We start from the raw sequence: 14,459 nt of genomic DNA, 5'->3' as shown, positions 1-14,459 counted from the left end.
GATACATGGTGTTGTTGTTGTTGTTGTTAGGTGACACACTGCATGGTCCTGTGCCATCCTCCCTGTTGATCCTATGCCTGAGCCCATTGATGCAACCACTGTGTAAATCCATCTCGCTGAAGGCCTTCCTCTTTTTGGCTGCCCTTCCACTTTACCAAACATGATGTCCTTCTTCTGGGACTGGTCTGTCCTGACAATATGTCCAAAGCATGCGAGATGAAGTCTTGTCATCCTTGCATCTAAGGAGCACTCTGGCCTTACTTCAATGACACGTACATGTTATTAAATCTTGTAGGATCCTAAAACAGCATGACAAGACCCTTGTCAAAGGTTGTTATCTGGAAAAATGGTGTCCCCGCTTTCCCTCTTTCTTCTATTTTTGTTTTTTAAAGAGTTTTACTGACATATATTTTACATATCATGCCATTAAATGGCTTAATCATATTAAAAAGAGTTGTGCAATCATCACCACAGTCAATGAGCTCATTAACTCCCCCTTTCCCATTGTGTATAGTTATAAAAACTAAAACCAGTTGCTGTCAAGTTGATTCTGACCCCCCTGTGTCAGGGTAGAATTATGCTCCTTAAAGTTTTCAATGGCTGATTGTTTCAGAAGTAGATCATCAGACAGAAGGCTGAGAATGTAGAGAAGGAACAAGGTGAATAGACTCGTTATTACTGTGGTGACTCAGAAGGAAGAAGTTGCCCTCTTGTTGGAGCCACTTGAAAGCCTCCATGTGTGCTGCCTAGTTTATATGACCCTAAGGACACAGCTGTCGCTGGGTACAAATTCATCCTTGGTCCCCAAGAGGGAGTAGCTCCTTTCACGAAGAATGAAAGAAAAATGCTACCAATTCCTGAGGAAATGAATACTTTTGCTTCAAGCAGAATTTTTTCAAAAATAACCACTTTCTGAGGAAGCCATTTATTTCATTTGCAGGAAAGGATAATCTAAAATGAGGCAGTCATTTCAAAGGATCAAGTCTCAGATGAAGAAAATATTAGAATGCCTTTGTTATCAACTTGGGGTGTCACTGAATAAACAAGCCAACCCACAGCCAATTAGTTGCCACCAAGTCCACTCAGACTCTCACCGACTCCTTGTGTGTCAAAGTAGAACTGTGTCCTGTAGCATTTTCAATCGCCGATCTTTTTTCCTGTGGTTCTTCTGAACTTTTGGGTTAGCAGCTGAATTTGTTAACCATTTGTACCACCCAGGGGCAGACAGACAAGTCACTAAGTGCTAACGTGGTGAAAAGATCATTTGAAAAGCTAGGGTGTTGGTTTGACCTCCCCTGAAGCTCAGGTTCTGCATAATGTTGACTTCTATCTAAGCACAATAAAAACATGAGGAGTTTTCTGAAGCTACAAAATAAAAAAGGGACAAATACACTTGTACCTTTAAAAAAAATGTCGGGTAAGGCGAACCAAGCTACTAAATTCATTCAGACTGATCAGGCAACCTTTATATTTATACTAACTCACTAAGGACAATGTGAAGCTAACTGAAGCCCAGAAGTAGAGATGAGCTATGGAATGTGAACCTGAAGGGTTTCCTAGAGCAAGGGATCCAAGCTATCCTGCTTTTCAAAATTTTTCAATGCATGGTGAAATCTGTTGGTTGAGAAATTTTCAATTTGCCCTTTGTATGGGGTTGAACAGTCTTCTCTACACCCATTTTCTGCTTTCCACCACCTTCATTTTAATGGTCTTTAAGATGGCGCCACTGCACCTCACAGGTGAAGTATTGCTTTAAGATGCAGGAAACATCTCAGTCTCTAATCTTGTACCAAAATTCAAAAACAATTATTTTTGCCTTCAGAATTGTTAAGCTCATCCCAGTCATGAAACTGGGGAAAGATATATACCTATATACTCGAGTATAAGCCGATCCAAATATAAGCCAAGGCACCAAATTTTACCACAAAAACTGGAGAAACTTATTGTCTCAAGTATAAGCCTAGGGTGAGAAATGCAGCAGCTATTGGTAAATTTCAAAATAAAAATAGATACCAATAAATTTACATTAATTGAGGCATCAGTAGGTTAAATGTTTTTGAATATTTATTTCAAAGAAAAACAGTAAAGCCCACATGGAAGAAGCACACCAGCCTATGCAACCACGAGGTGTCGAAGGGATCAGGTATAAGGCATCATCAGAACAAAAAAATCTTACCATAGTGAATGATGGGGGGAGTGCGGAGTGGAGACCCAAAGCCCATTAGTAAGCCACTGGAGATCCCCTTGCAGAGGGGTCTCGGGGAGGAGATGAGTCAGTCAGGATGCGATGTAACAACGATGAAAAATGCAACTTTCCTCTAGTTCCTAAATGTTTCCTCCCCGCTCCCACTACCATGACTTGAATTCGACTTTGCAAGTCTGGTTAGACCAGAGGATGTACACTGGTACAGATAGGAACTGAAAATACAGGGAATCCAGGGTGGATGATCCCTACAGGACCAGTGGTGTGAGTGGCGAAACAGGGAGGGTAGAGGGAGAGTGGGTAGGAAAGAGGGAACCGATTACAAGGAACTATATGTGACCTCCTCCCTGGGGGACGGACAACAGAAAAGTGGGTGAAGGGAGATGTTGGACAGGGCAAGATATGACAAAATAACAATTTATAAACTATAAAGGGCTCATGACAGAGGGGGAGTGGGGAGGGAGGGGAAAAATGAGTACCTAATGTCGGGGGTTTAAGTGGAGGAAAAATGTTTTGAGAATGATGTACAAATGCGCTTTACACAATTGATGTGTGTATGGATTGTGATAAGAGTTGTATGGGCCCCTAATAAAATGTTTAAAAAGAAAAACAGTAAACTAGCTCTGTAAGTGGAAAAGAGGGTCAACAAAAACAATATGGTATCAACAATAACTTTAAAAATACAAAAACCTTAGCTCAATCAGCAACCAAGCTAAAACACAAGAGTTAAAATCCTTCAAAACTAGATTCCTCATCATCATCTGTCGGTCCAAACAGAGCTTCAGCTCTAGCTGGTGTGAGGTTGTCAGCATAGACATTGTCGTCATCACTGAATTCACAGTCATCACCATCACTGCTGTCGTTCTCATCCAAAGCTCTGTCTTCACTGCCATCCACAGCATTACTAAGGCCACATCCAGGGGCTGTGACACAGAAGTAAGCCCATGTGGAATAATGACCCAAGTAACTTGAGAAGACTTTGCCAAATTTTTATGTCATCAATGTGTGAGTTCTGAACAGACGTATCCCAAACTAGCAATGATGTTTTTTTGTTGTTCCATCTTCATCTATCCAGCCTTTAATATGTGTGTGCACTGTAATTAGTGGTGGAAGTTTGACCTTTTCAGACAAGGTCTTTCTTTTAAAAATAATGACAGGTCGCAGCTTAGTTCCATTAGACAAACGTGACAGAGCAACTGTGAAATGGTTTTATTCATTTCCTGTGGTTCTGAGTAAAGTAGTAGTTTGTCTCCCAAACTTGCCACAGTTCTCTTGCTTGGAAGATCAAAGGTCATAGGTGTTTCATCCATATTCCCAATATCTCCCAGGTCATAGTTATGGATCCTTCTTTGTTTTATGATAAATGAATGGAGTGACATCACTTTTTCATCAAGATCTTTTGGCAGCGTCTGTGAAATCTTTGTTCTTTGCCACAAACATAGGGCAAACCTGCTCATGAAGCAGGTACACCATCTTGCTGATGCAACAAAATTTTCAATACCTGGTGCTTTTAATTTGTCATCTTTAGCCATTTGAAGGGCATGTAAGTGAATTCCCATACGTGTTACACAGTAACCATTTTGATGACACTCTATAACCCAGGGGTGCTCACACTTTTTCAGCATGTGAGCTACTTATAAAATGATGAAGTCAAAATGATCTACCAACTACAAAAATGCAAAACATATTTATTCATTTATTACATTTTTTCATAAATGCATCGAGAATTCTTTTTATGTACAATGTATGTTTATGTACCTTGCATAACCATGCAATATGCATGAGTCTATATTGCACAACACAGCACAATTAACTATGTACGACATTTTTGGTCATTACCTGATGACTTGCACTGAATGGAATGAGCCAGGGGTGCATAGTCTGGACAGGAGCTGCTGACAGCCAGCCTCAAGCACATTTCCAAATGATCATCAGTCACGGTGGAACAGTACTTGGGCTTAATGATCTTTATGTGGGAAAAGGCTGACTCACATAAATAAGTAGAGCTGAATAATGCAGTCAAGGAGGTAGCACATTTTCTTATGTTTGGGTACTTTCTCTCTGTGAGTAAGTTCCAGAACTGCGTGCACTCTGGACTTCAGCTGAATGTCGGCTTGTCGTGTCAAAATCTCCCATTCCGTATGGAAGTGAAACATTTTTGTCTTCTTACTTGATCCAGCTCCCCCACTCATTTTAATACCCTTTCTTAGGCTTAAGAAAAAAAAAACAAGGTCTAAAAATTGACAATAACTTAGCGTGTCAGTTTGGCTGCACGTAGTGCAGTTGCTTGCACATGCATTTGACACCTAAGATTGCATCTGATTGACTGCGCTGTATATCAGTTAAGTGACGGGACTGATGATAGGCTTACCTCTATTTTTTTTAATGCCATGCGGTCTACCCACTCCACATTTGCAATCGACTAGTAGATCATGATCGAGCACCCCTGCCATAACCTATTTATGCAATGCAGTCTCTAGAGCCCCATATGAAGTCGTTAAACCACGTTGAGCTATCTTTGCCTTTGGAATCTTTTCCAAATCAGCTTTCATTTTCGGCTACTCCATCACTTGTTTTTCATCAACACAATACTGTATTCCCTACCTGCAATACTGTTACTGCTTTCTTCTGCTCTTGACGCAAACTTAAGTTTGAAATGAAGCTTTCTTTGTATGACCTGCATTTTTGATTTGGTCCAGGATTAGAAGTATTGGGATCCATTTTTAACAGGATTAAAAAAAAAAGACTTTGAAAAAGGATGCCCTAACATAGCGATTGAATTATCAAAATGTACCGTGAGCCCTACTCCAAAAATAAGCCCATTATAGTTCTTAAAAGAGGTCAATTTATAGTAAAAATGGTAGTGTCCAGGCAACTATACATATAAACAAGTAAAATCAATTAGCAATAAAATGCTGCAAGACAGATAGACTTCACCATGATAGCCCCCAACAGAATCACACTTCAACAGATAGCCCCCAAAAGAATCACACTCAGAAAACACCACGAGACCCAAAACATACTGGATCACCAAGGGAGCTGACAGTAACTCAGGGTTTGGAGAGTTTGGATGATAGTGTTCCAGAATGTGATGACATGACTATGTTTGCAGAGAGCAGGCTGTGTTAGGGCTCATACACGCTGCACTACTGCATATGCAGTGTTGCCAAATATGTGTGGGAAGTGCTAATGCAACACATGCAGTAACTCAGTGCATACACAATGCAGTATGCATATTATGAGCCCTAACACAGTCTGATCTATGCAAGCATAGTCCACTCTGGGTCCAGATTGGGGTTAATAAGAATATAAATAATAAAATAAGGGAGAATGGGTAGGAAAGAGGGAACCGATTACATGGAATTGTGTGTGACCTCCTCCCTGGGGGACAGACAACCGAAAAGTGGGTGAAGGGAGACGTCGGACAGGGCAAGATATGACAAAATACCCATTTATAAACTATCAAGGACTGATGAGGGAGGGGGGAGCGGGGAGGGAGGGGAAAAATGAGGACCTAATGTCGGGGGTTTAAGTGGAGAGAAAATGTTTTGAGAAACGATGTACAAATGCACTTTACACAATTATGTGTGTATGGATTGGGATAACAGTTGTATGAGCCCCTAACAAAATGTTAAAAAAAAAAAAAAAAATAAAATTGGAAAGAAAAAAAAAAAAGCAGACTAAGTACTGTAAATAAACGTACTGTATATCCAAGACCAGAGATATACCGGTACTTGTATTCAGCAATGCTTGGGCAGAGTAAGGGAGTGTGACCAAGCGTGGGTCAGACTGTAAAGGCTACATCATTGGTCACAGCCCTGGAGAAGAGTGGGAGAAGAAGAGCAGCCGCATCCAACATTATCTAACAAGGATGCGGTGCGCCCCATGTACCAGCACACAGAAGCAGGCAGGTTCTTGCCCAGTACGGCACGGACAACGCAGAGGCTGCCTGCGTGCAGGAGAAAAGAAGAGCGGTGATATCAGCAGTCATCAGACCACCCAGAGAACAGGTAAGCGGGACTCTCAATCAAGTGTAAGATGAGAGGGACTGTTTCAGCATAAAAAATGTGCTGAAAAACTCGGTTTATACACGAGTACATGTGGTGTGTGTATATATAGGAAATAAATGTAACAGGGACGTTCTTGGTGAAGAAAGGGGATGGGAATAAAAATTAATCATGTAAGAAATAATGAATAATGATCAGATGTTTTACATGATGTTGCCTGCCAGGAAACCTAACTATAGATCCAGCTAACTGCCTTTGGGAAGTAGGGCAGGAGACCGGTGTTTGTCATTTGAAAATTTTCATTATTAGATTTTTAAGTGATGTGTCGTTGGTGTGCTGTGGTTAGGCATTAGACTGCTAACCCAAAAGTGCTCGATTGAAACCCTTCAGCCACTCTAGGAGAGGAAATCAAGGTCGTCTGCTCCTCTAAAGGTTTGCAGTCACAGAAACCCTAAATGGGTTGCTATGAATGATAATGAATTTGAGGGCAATGGGTTCGGAGTTTAGGTTTCTATTAACTAGAGGTACCTAGGTGGTACATACAGTTTGTGTTCTGCTGGTGAACTGAAAGGTGGTGGTTTGCACTCTCCAAGCTGCACCACGAAAGACATAGCTGCTTTGAATGCTGCTTTCAAAGGCTTGAGTGCAGGCAAGAAACAGCAGCTCTGCTTGACACCATACGAGGTTCCCATGAGCCAGAATCACTTTGAGGACAACAACAACAACAACAACATGTATTAACTGGATAATAAACAGCTTTCAAAAACTAGTCATGCAATCAGTCACAATATTTAGTGAGTATCTACTTTTTTGTGCAAAGCATTTTGTAGGGTCTGAGAATAAAACAAAGAAAGTTGTCTTTTATGGATTCCACAATATGCCAACTATAATTTACAAGGGGGCTTCAAAAAGTTCATAGAAACATTGGAATTAATGGAGAGCAGAATTATGTTTGGCTGGGTTTGCTAGAGAAGCAAAATCAGTGATCCTTATATCTGTATATAAAGAGAAAAAAATCATATCAAGAAGAATGGCTCATACAGTTGTAGAAGCAGGTAAGTCTAGTCTGGCTAAAGTTTTGTGTCAGATGTTAAGCTGCAAGTTTTTTTCCTGGCTCATGCCTACTAGGGCTTGGGAACCAGGAAGCTAGAAGCAGAACCAGGAGGCAGGAAGATGAAGCAGGAAGGTTATGGCTGGCGAATGCAGACTCTTCAGACTGGCAGGCAGTATGGCAGTCTGATGGCTCAAGTTTAAAGAACGTAAGGCCCATGAAGCAGATGCAGGATACTCCCAACAAAAAGAGAGGGAGGCAAGCTCTTCACAACATCTATTATGTATATGAAGTAGGCCACACCCCCAAGGGACGTTATCAAATGAGACCTATGTAAGGGTTGCCTTGACACACAGAGAAGCTTAGCGTTGTTTACATTATGTTAGTTTGAAAGACCAAGGATTGTGGCCCAGTCAAGTTTGTGGGAAACAGAAAGATTTCATCTCCCCCAAATACATATTAGACTTAGGACACTGCTCGCAGCGAATGGTAAATGATTGTCAAGTTACCTCCCTGAAGGCAGTCAGATGCCAGACGACAGGTAGGCTGTGCTCCCTGCTGTTAAGGACAATGGGCTATTTCTCCTTAAGGCTGTGACCATTAGCTTGATTCCTGTAGATGGGGTTTACACCCTGCTGATAATGGTCTCTATAGTTGAGCCAGGGAACAGGTCAAACCAGCTCAATGACATCCAAAGTTAAGCTGCCATCCTGAATCTAGGATCCGCCCTTCTTGTCACATGTATACCTCCAATCCCTCCTCTTCCTATTGTGTGTAAATCCCTAGATTATCCCCCCTCGTTGCTGTATAACCTATAGTGCAACACCTTCCTGTGACATATGTCTTTACCTGTAATTAGTGGTCTTGCACACCCCTCCAAAAGGTATATAGACCTGGGTTAGCAATAAAGAGCTCTCTCAGGCTCCCATCCCTTGGCCTCTGGTCGGCTTCCCCTCCCTCTCCTCGCCAGTCCTCCTTCCCCTCCCCCTCTCTCACGTGGACCACCAAGCAGGGCTGAGGTGAGCATGCTACCATGAAATGTGTCTGATTCCATTATTTCAATCTCTCTTTTATCTCTCATGCTCTCTATGACTTTAATATAATCTTTATATATCTCAACCATACAATTCCGCCTATTGAACCCGTGATTAGTGGTGGGGGGCTAGCATTCCCCCCACAGAGTTTACATAAAACCTAACTATCACAGGAACTTTTTCCACAAACGTTTCAAGTCCCCTTTGAATAAAAATTATGTATTCTTCTGATGCTTACATTGTACCAGAAAAACTAAAGATTTTCAATAAAAAAATATTTATCTGATGTGAATTGCCCAGAAAGAATTACTGGATAATAATGAAGAACAAAGGAGCCCTGGTGGTGCATTTGTTACATGTTGGACTGTGATCCATAGGGTTGGCAGTTCAAACCCACAAGCAGCTCCACAGGAGGAAGACTGGGCTTTCTACTCTCATAAACAATTACAATCTTGGAAATCCACCGCAGGCCGCGATGAGTCAGCAATGACTCTATCAGTGAGTTTGAGTTTTGAATGAAGAACAATGGAAAGATGTAACCCTGTCTGGGCCTAGACGGAGGGAGGAAGAAGGCCTCTCTGAAGAAAGCATAATCTCAAAGGATGGCCAGGTATCTGAGACTCACAGAGAGGCAGTGCAAGACTTGAGGTCATGTAGTTAGTGAATGACTGATTAATTAGATGAAATAAGGCTCTTTCAAGTGTGATAGCTTAGTGCAATAAAATACTTAGCATAGCTTTTCTAGACAGAGCACTTGTTACTCCCACTAAACAACCTTCTTTTGATCCATCTGGGCAAAGGAAAGTGGAAGAAGTCACAGAGAGGATTCAGTCATGTGTGATTGTTAACAGGATTAATTATGATTGCCATCCTATTGGGTATGAAATAAGCCAGCAAGGACAGATTTCACCACCAGGAATAGAAAAGACCCAGATGTGGAATGTATCTTTTGGAACCTGCATATCGAACCTCCTTGATCAAAGACAACTGTGACGCCAGAGGAGTGGCAAAGGGGTAGTAGCAGCAACAGAACCAAGAGCTAGAGCATGAGGCAAAGCGGGGGACTTCCCAGCCCACAGGAGCAAATAACGCTGAGAACCTTAAGGCAGGTCGCTGGTTAGTGTAGTGAGGGAGCTGTGTTTGCTGACCCATCAAGCTAAAGCTCAGCACTTTTGTGGTAAGGTTTGTGGCACAGTGGCATGCCCTTTAGCAAGCTATTGACAGTCCTAAAAAAACTTTGTAACATTGACCAAGGCGGGCAGAGGCCAGGCCACAGAGTGAGTGCCGGAGAGAGATGGAGGCCCTGCCTGAGGGCAGGACAGAGAGGAGTTTATCCTGACAGAACAACTGAATTCTGAGTATTTCTCATCTGAATTTTAACTTGATAATTTTCCCAATAAGCTCCATAATCATGAAGATCACTTGTGAGTTCTGTGTGGTTGTTGCAATGATTTCTCAAACCAAGTGGAAAAGTAGAGAGAGCGGATGTCAGAATTGATAAGGAAATTTGGAATAGGGGAACATGTCTGACCTCAGCCATATAGAAATTAGCCTCAGGCTGATGACACCGATACGGGTGGTTTTCCTTCCCACTTATGAAACTGGAGGAAGTCATATTCCCCCCAAGTCACATTCTTTGTTACAGAATGACTCAGAATTTCCCAATGCATTTGTCTGTTGCTTTATTCTAAGACGTTCCCATTAAAAGCTAATACATGAAATCAACAAACTAGTGCTCACAGACTCAGAATATGTTGAAAGACCACGCATTAAGAAATGACCATATGCTCCAAGAGATGAATGCAACATAATGGCATGAAGCAGGGAACCGGTAGAGAGGTCTGAGGGGCCAGCCCCAATCCCAACTACGTGGGCAGCCTCCTCTCCCCACAAGAATTTACTTTAGAGGACAGCACTGAAGCTACAACTCAGGGAGAGGGACATGTCTGATCAGAGCACTTGGGAGCAAATGAAGGGGGAAGAAGAGAGAGTGGAGCACATCCTGGCCCACCAAGCCTTGAGGACGATATTCCCATTCAGAGCAGTCAATCCACAGAGAGGACCATATGGCTGGCCCCACTATGAGACACGACATCCCTCACTGACCCATTGCCCTATGGGGGACAACACTGGAGACACAGTGTGGGAATTGCAGCCGGTTTGAGCCCACCACATCGAGGCAAAACACTAAGGCAGTGCAACAGAACAGCAAGGGGAGCAGAGCAAGGAAGTCCTGAGGGGAATACCAAAAATGGACTTTGGGGCCAGGGGATGGCACCCCATCAGGCTCAACTGGAAAACACTCCTAAAGGTCAACAAACTGACCTTGAACGATTTACAGGCTTTTCTTTTGTGGGTCATTGGTAGTTTTGTTGTTGTTATATTTTGTTTTGCTGCTTTGTTTTATTGTCTTGTTTTTGTGCATATTATCTCTGCATGTCTATCTAGATAAGCTAGGCAGGATAAAGAATCTGGAGGAGAAACAACGGTTCCAGGGTGACATGGGAGAGGGGAGGTAGGGGAAAGGAAGAGGGTATAAACAAACCCAGGGGTAAGGGAACAATGAGTGATTCAAAATCGGTGGCAAGGAGGGTGTAGGAGGCCTGGTAGGGCTTGGTCAAGGGCAATGTAACCAAGAAAAATTACTGAAACCCAAATGAAGGCTGAGCATGATAGTGGGACAAGAGGAAAGTAAAAGGAAAAAGAGGGAAAATACTAGGAAGCAAAGGGCATTTGTAGAGGTCTAAACAAAGACATGTACATATGCAATTATATTGATATGTAATGATGGGGAAATAAATCTATGTGCATGTATTTATAGGTTTAGTATTAAGGTAGCAGATGGATATTGGGCCTCTACACAAGTACTTCCTCAACACAAGAACACTTTGTTCTATTAAACTGGCATTCCAAGATGCTCACCTTCCCCACACACACAATCACGAAAGACAAAGTGGGTGCAGAAGCAAATGTGGTGAAGAAAGCTGATGGAGCCCGGCTATCAAAAGATATAGCATCTGGGGTCTTAAAGGCTTGAAGATACACAAGCAGCCATCTAGCTGATAATCAACAAAGCCCACATGGAAGAAGCACACCAGCCTGTGTGATCATGAGCTGTCAAGAGGACCAGGTATCAGGCATCAAAGAATGAAAAAGCAAATCATTGTGAATTAGGGGGAGTGTGGAGTGGAGACCCAAAGCCCATCTGTAGGCAACTGGACATCCCCTTAGAGAAGGGTCACAAGGAAGAGACGAGCCAGTCTGGGTGGAGTACAGCAATGATGAAACATACCGCTTTCCTCTAGTTCTTTAATGCTTCCTCCCCCAACTATCATGATCTCAATTCTACCTTACAAATCTGGCTAGACCAGAACATGTACATTGAAACAGATAAGAACTGGAAACACAGGGAATCCAGGACAGATAAAGCCCTCAGGACTAATAATGAGAGTAACAATACTAGGAGGGGAAGGGGAAGGTGGGAGGAGAAAGGGAGAAACGATCACAAGGATCTATATATAACCCCCTCCCTGGGATAGACAACAGAAAAGTGGGTGAAGGGAGACATCAGACAGTGTAAGACATGAAAAATAATAATTTATAAGTTATCAAGAGTTTGTGAGGGTAGGGTGGAGCGAGGAGGGAGGGGGAAAATGAGGAGCTGATACCAAGGGCTCAAGTAGAAAGAAAATGTTTTGAGAATGAAGATGGCAACAAATGTACAAATGCGCTTGACACAATGTATGTATGGATGGACTGTGATAAGAGATGTACGAGCCCCCAATAAAATGATTTTTTAAAAAGAAAGAAAGAAATGACCATAAACTCTTCCAGAGAGAAATCATAAAGAAAACTAACGGGGCATAAATGAACTTATCCCTTCATAGGTCACTGCCTTGCGTTTTTCTCATTTAGGGCAGGTTTGTGGTCCAAGACAAAGAAGAAAAAGTTATTTGTAACAAGCAATGTGCATTTTGCTCTATTGTCTTGGAGACAACAGAAATTCTTACAGCGATTTGACTAGAAGGTAGATAAAGAACAGTGGAGAAGCTCGTGGGTCTGTGTCTTGCTTCAACAGTGTTTGAACGGAACAGACCCTGCCTCCAACCTTCCGCCACCCTCCAGTTTCCTTTCCGGAAATAACTTCAGGAGCATCTTCTTGGCCAGCCGCTCTCCTTGGGACCAGCGAACACTTTTATTTGGTGTGTGGCGACCTCCAAACCGACGCATCATGAGCTCTCAGATCTGTCAGAATGATTCCGCCGACGCTGAGGCCGGCGTCCACCGTCTGGTCGACCTGCACCTGCGGGCCTCTGACACCTGCCTCTCTCTGGGCTGCTTTTTCGACGACGACAATATGGCCTTGGAGGGCGTGGGACTCTTCTTCCCCGAGCTGGCGAAGGAGCAGCGCGAGGGCCGAGCATCTCTAGAAGCTGCATCACCAGTGTGGCGGCCGTGCCCTTTCCCAGGATGTGCAGAAGCCCCCCCCAAGATGAGTGGGGTAGAACCTGGACGCCATGGAAGCTGCCCTGGCCCTGGAGAAAACACTCCACCAGGCCCTTCTGGACCTTCACGCCGTGGGGTCCACTCACAGTGACCCCATTTCTGTGACTCTCTGGAGAACCACTTCTTGGACAAGGAGGTGAAACTCCTCAAGAAGATGGGCGACCCCCTGACCAACCTCCGCAGGCTGGCCAGGCCCCAGCCCAGACTAGGCTTTCTCTTCCAGAGGTCTGCCCTCAAACACGACTAGGAACTGCGGCGCTGAGCCACCTGCGAGGGGCCCTCTGCCTCCCCCCTGCCGGCCTTAGCCCCTCTGCCGGAAACTGCCCCTGTGCCAGCTGCAGCGCCACCGCCCTGGAGCCCATCCCCCAAGCTGGGGACCCAATGAAAACAATAAAGCTTCCTTTTGCAGCAAAAAAAAAGGAGAGAGAGACAGTGGAGAAATTGCCAAACACTTTGGAGGTTTATAACTAATTATTGTAATAAGTAAGATATGTGTACTGTATATAATATCTGTAAAAGATTGAACCTAGAAATTAAAGAAGTAACCATATCAATGGGGAAAAAGGAAAAAAACAACAAAAAAGAATATAAGTAGACAAATTCCAATAACCCTAAATACTTATGTGCAGTCCCCACACATGCCCGCAAAGAGAATTAGACCCTAGAAAAGAAATATTATTTAATTCACCTCAAGGAGCTGGACTATTGTTACAGGAACTCTGATGCCACTTACCACCTGAAATCCATGTGGACTTGAACAATGAGGCAAACAGTGGTCACCCTGATAAACTAAATAAGTATACATTTATTTACTGTTGCTGGTCAATATGTAAGCCTCCTAGATTCTTGTGCAATTGCATTTGGTGAGGAAAAGTGCTCAATATGTTTGGGATTGAATGTCCTACCAGTTTAGCATAATATAGTCTTCTAATTGGATTTCTCTATATTTGAAAAATGCCATTTTTTCCCCACACCCAAGTTTTTTTAACAAGTAACACACAGGATATCCAAAGGAAATGCCTATTATGCAACAAAAAACAGACCCAATCCAGGAGAACTCTGAAGAGAAATCCTGGGAAGACAACTGTAAACCAGGCTTTGAGAGTGAGAGGTCAACACTGAGACACTGAACAGAGATAGCATTGAGACAAAGAATGTGAGGTTAAGAGCAGCTTCATTAGGGAAGGGAAAGGGCTTCTGGGAGGGAAGGGAGAGCAGAGAGAGGGACAGGCGCATCTTGAGCTCTTGGGCGGGTTCTGAGACCCAACGAGTTAGGTCAGGGAAATCGCAGCTTATCAATAAGGCGGTGGGAGATATATAGGGCTCGAGCTAAGGAAGTACACATTGACAGAAGGAAGGGAGAATTTTTTTTATTGCTTGCAGCTGCAGGGCCTTGAGTCAGGATGCAACCCATGGGAAGTCATCTTGTTGGCAAACCTGCTCTCTGGAGCGCTGGGAAAAGGGCTCTACAAACCCACCTGGGAAGATAAATTGCTTCCTGGGGTGCTGGGGAAGGGGCTACACAAACCCTGCCTGGAGAGATAAGCTCTTTGGGGTGTTGGGGCAGGAGTTGCACAGTTCAATAGGTCATCCATCCTTCCGAGGGGCTGGGAACGGGGCCTTTGAGGTTTCATCTTCCTGAGGAGCCGAAGAGGAGG

The 14,459-nt window shown here is 43.4% G+C and overlaps 1 pseudogene; it reads left to right on the top strand.

The window, feature by feature from the left end:
- The first annotated feature begins 12,526 nt into the window (after positions 1–12,526).
- LOC101643415 lies at positions 12,527–13,048 on the top strand (annotated as a pseudogene).
- Positions 13,049–14,459: the final 1,411 nt, after the last annotated feature.

This window comes from Echinops telfairi, unplaced genomic scaffold, assembly GCF_000313985.2.
Source record: "Echinops telfairi isolate 266 unplaced genomic scaffold, ASM31398v2 ScPeMD7_7356;HRSCAF=8355, whole genome shotgun sequence".
NCBI classification, from domain to species: domain Eukaryota; kingdom Metazoa; phylum Chordata; class Mammalia; order Afrosoricida; family Tenrecidae; genus Echinops; species Echinops telfairi.
Note: the sequence above shows the minus strand (reverse complement) of the source record. Positions and strands in the feature narration are given on the sequence as shown.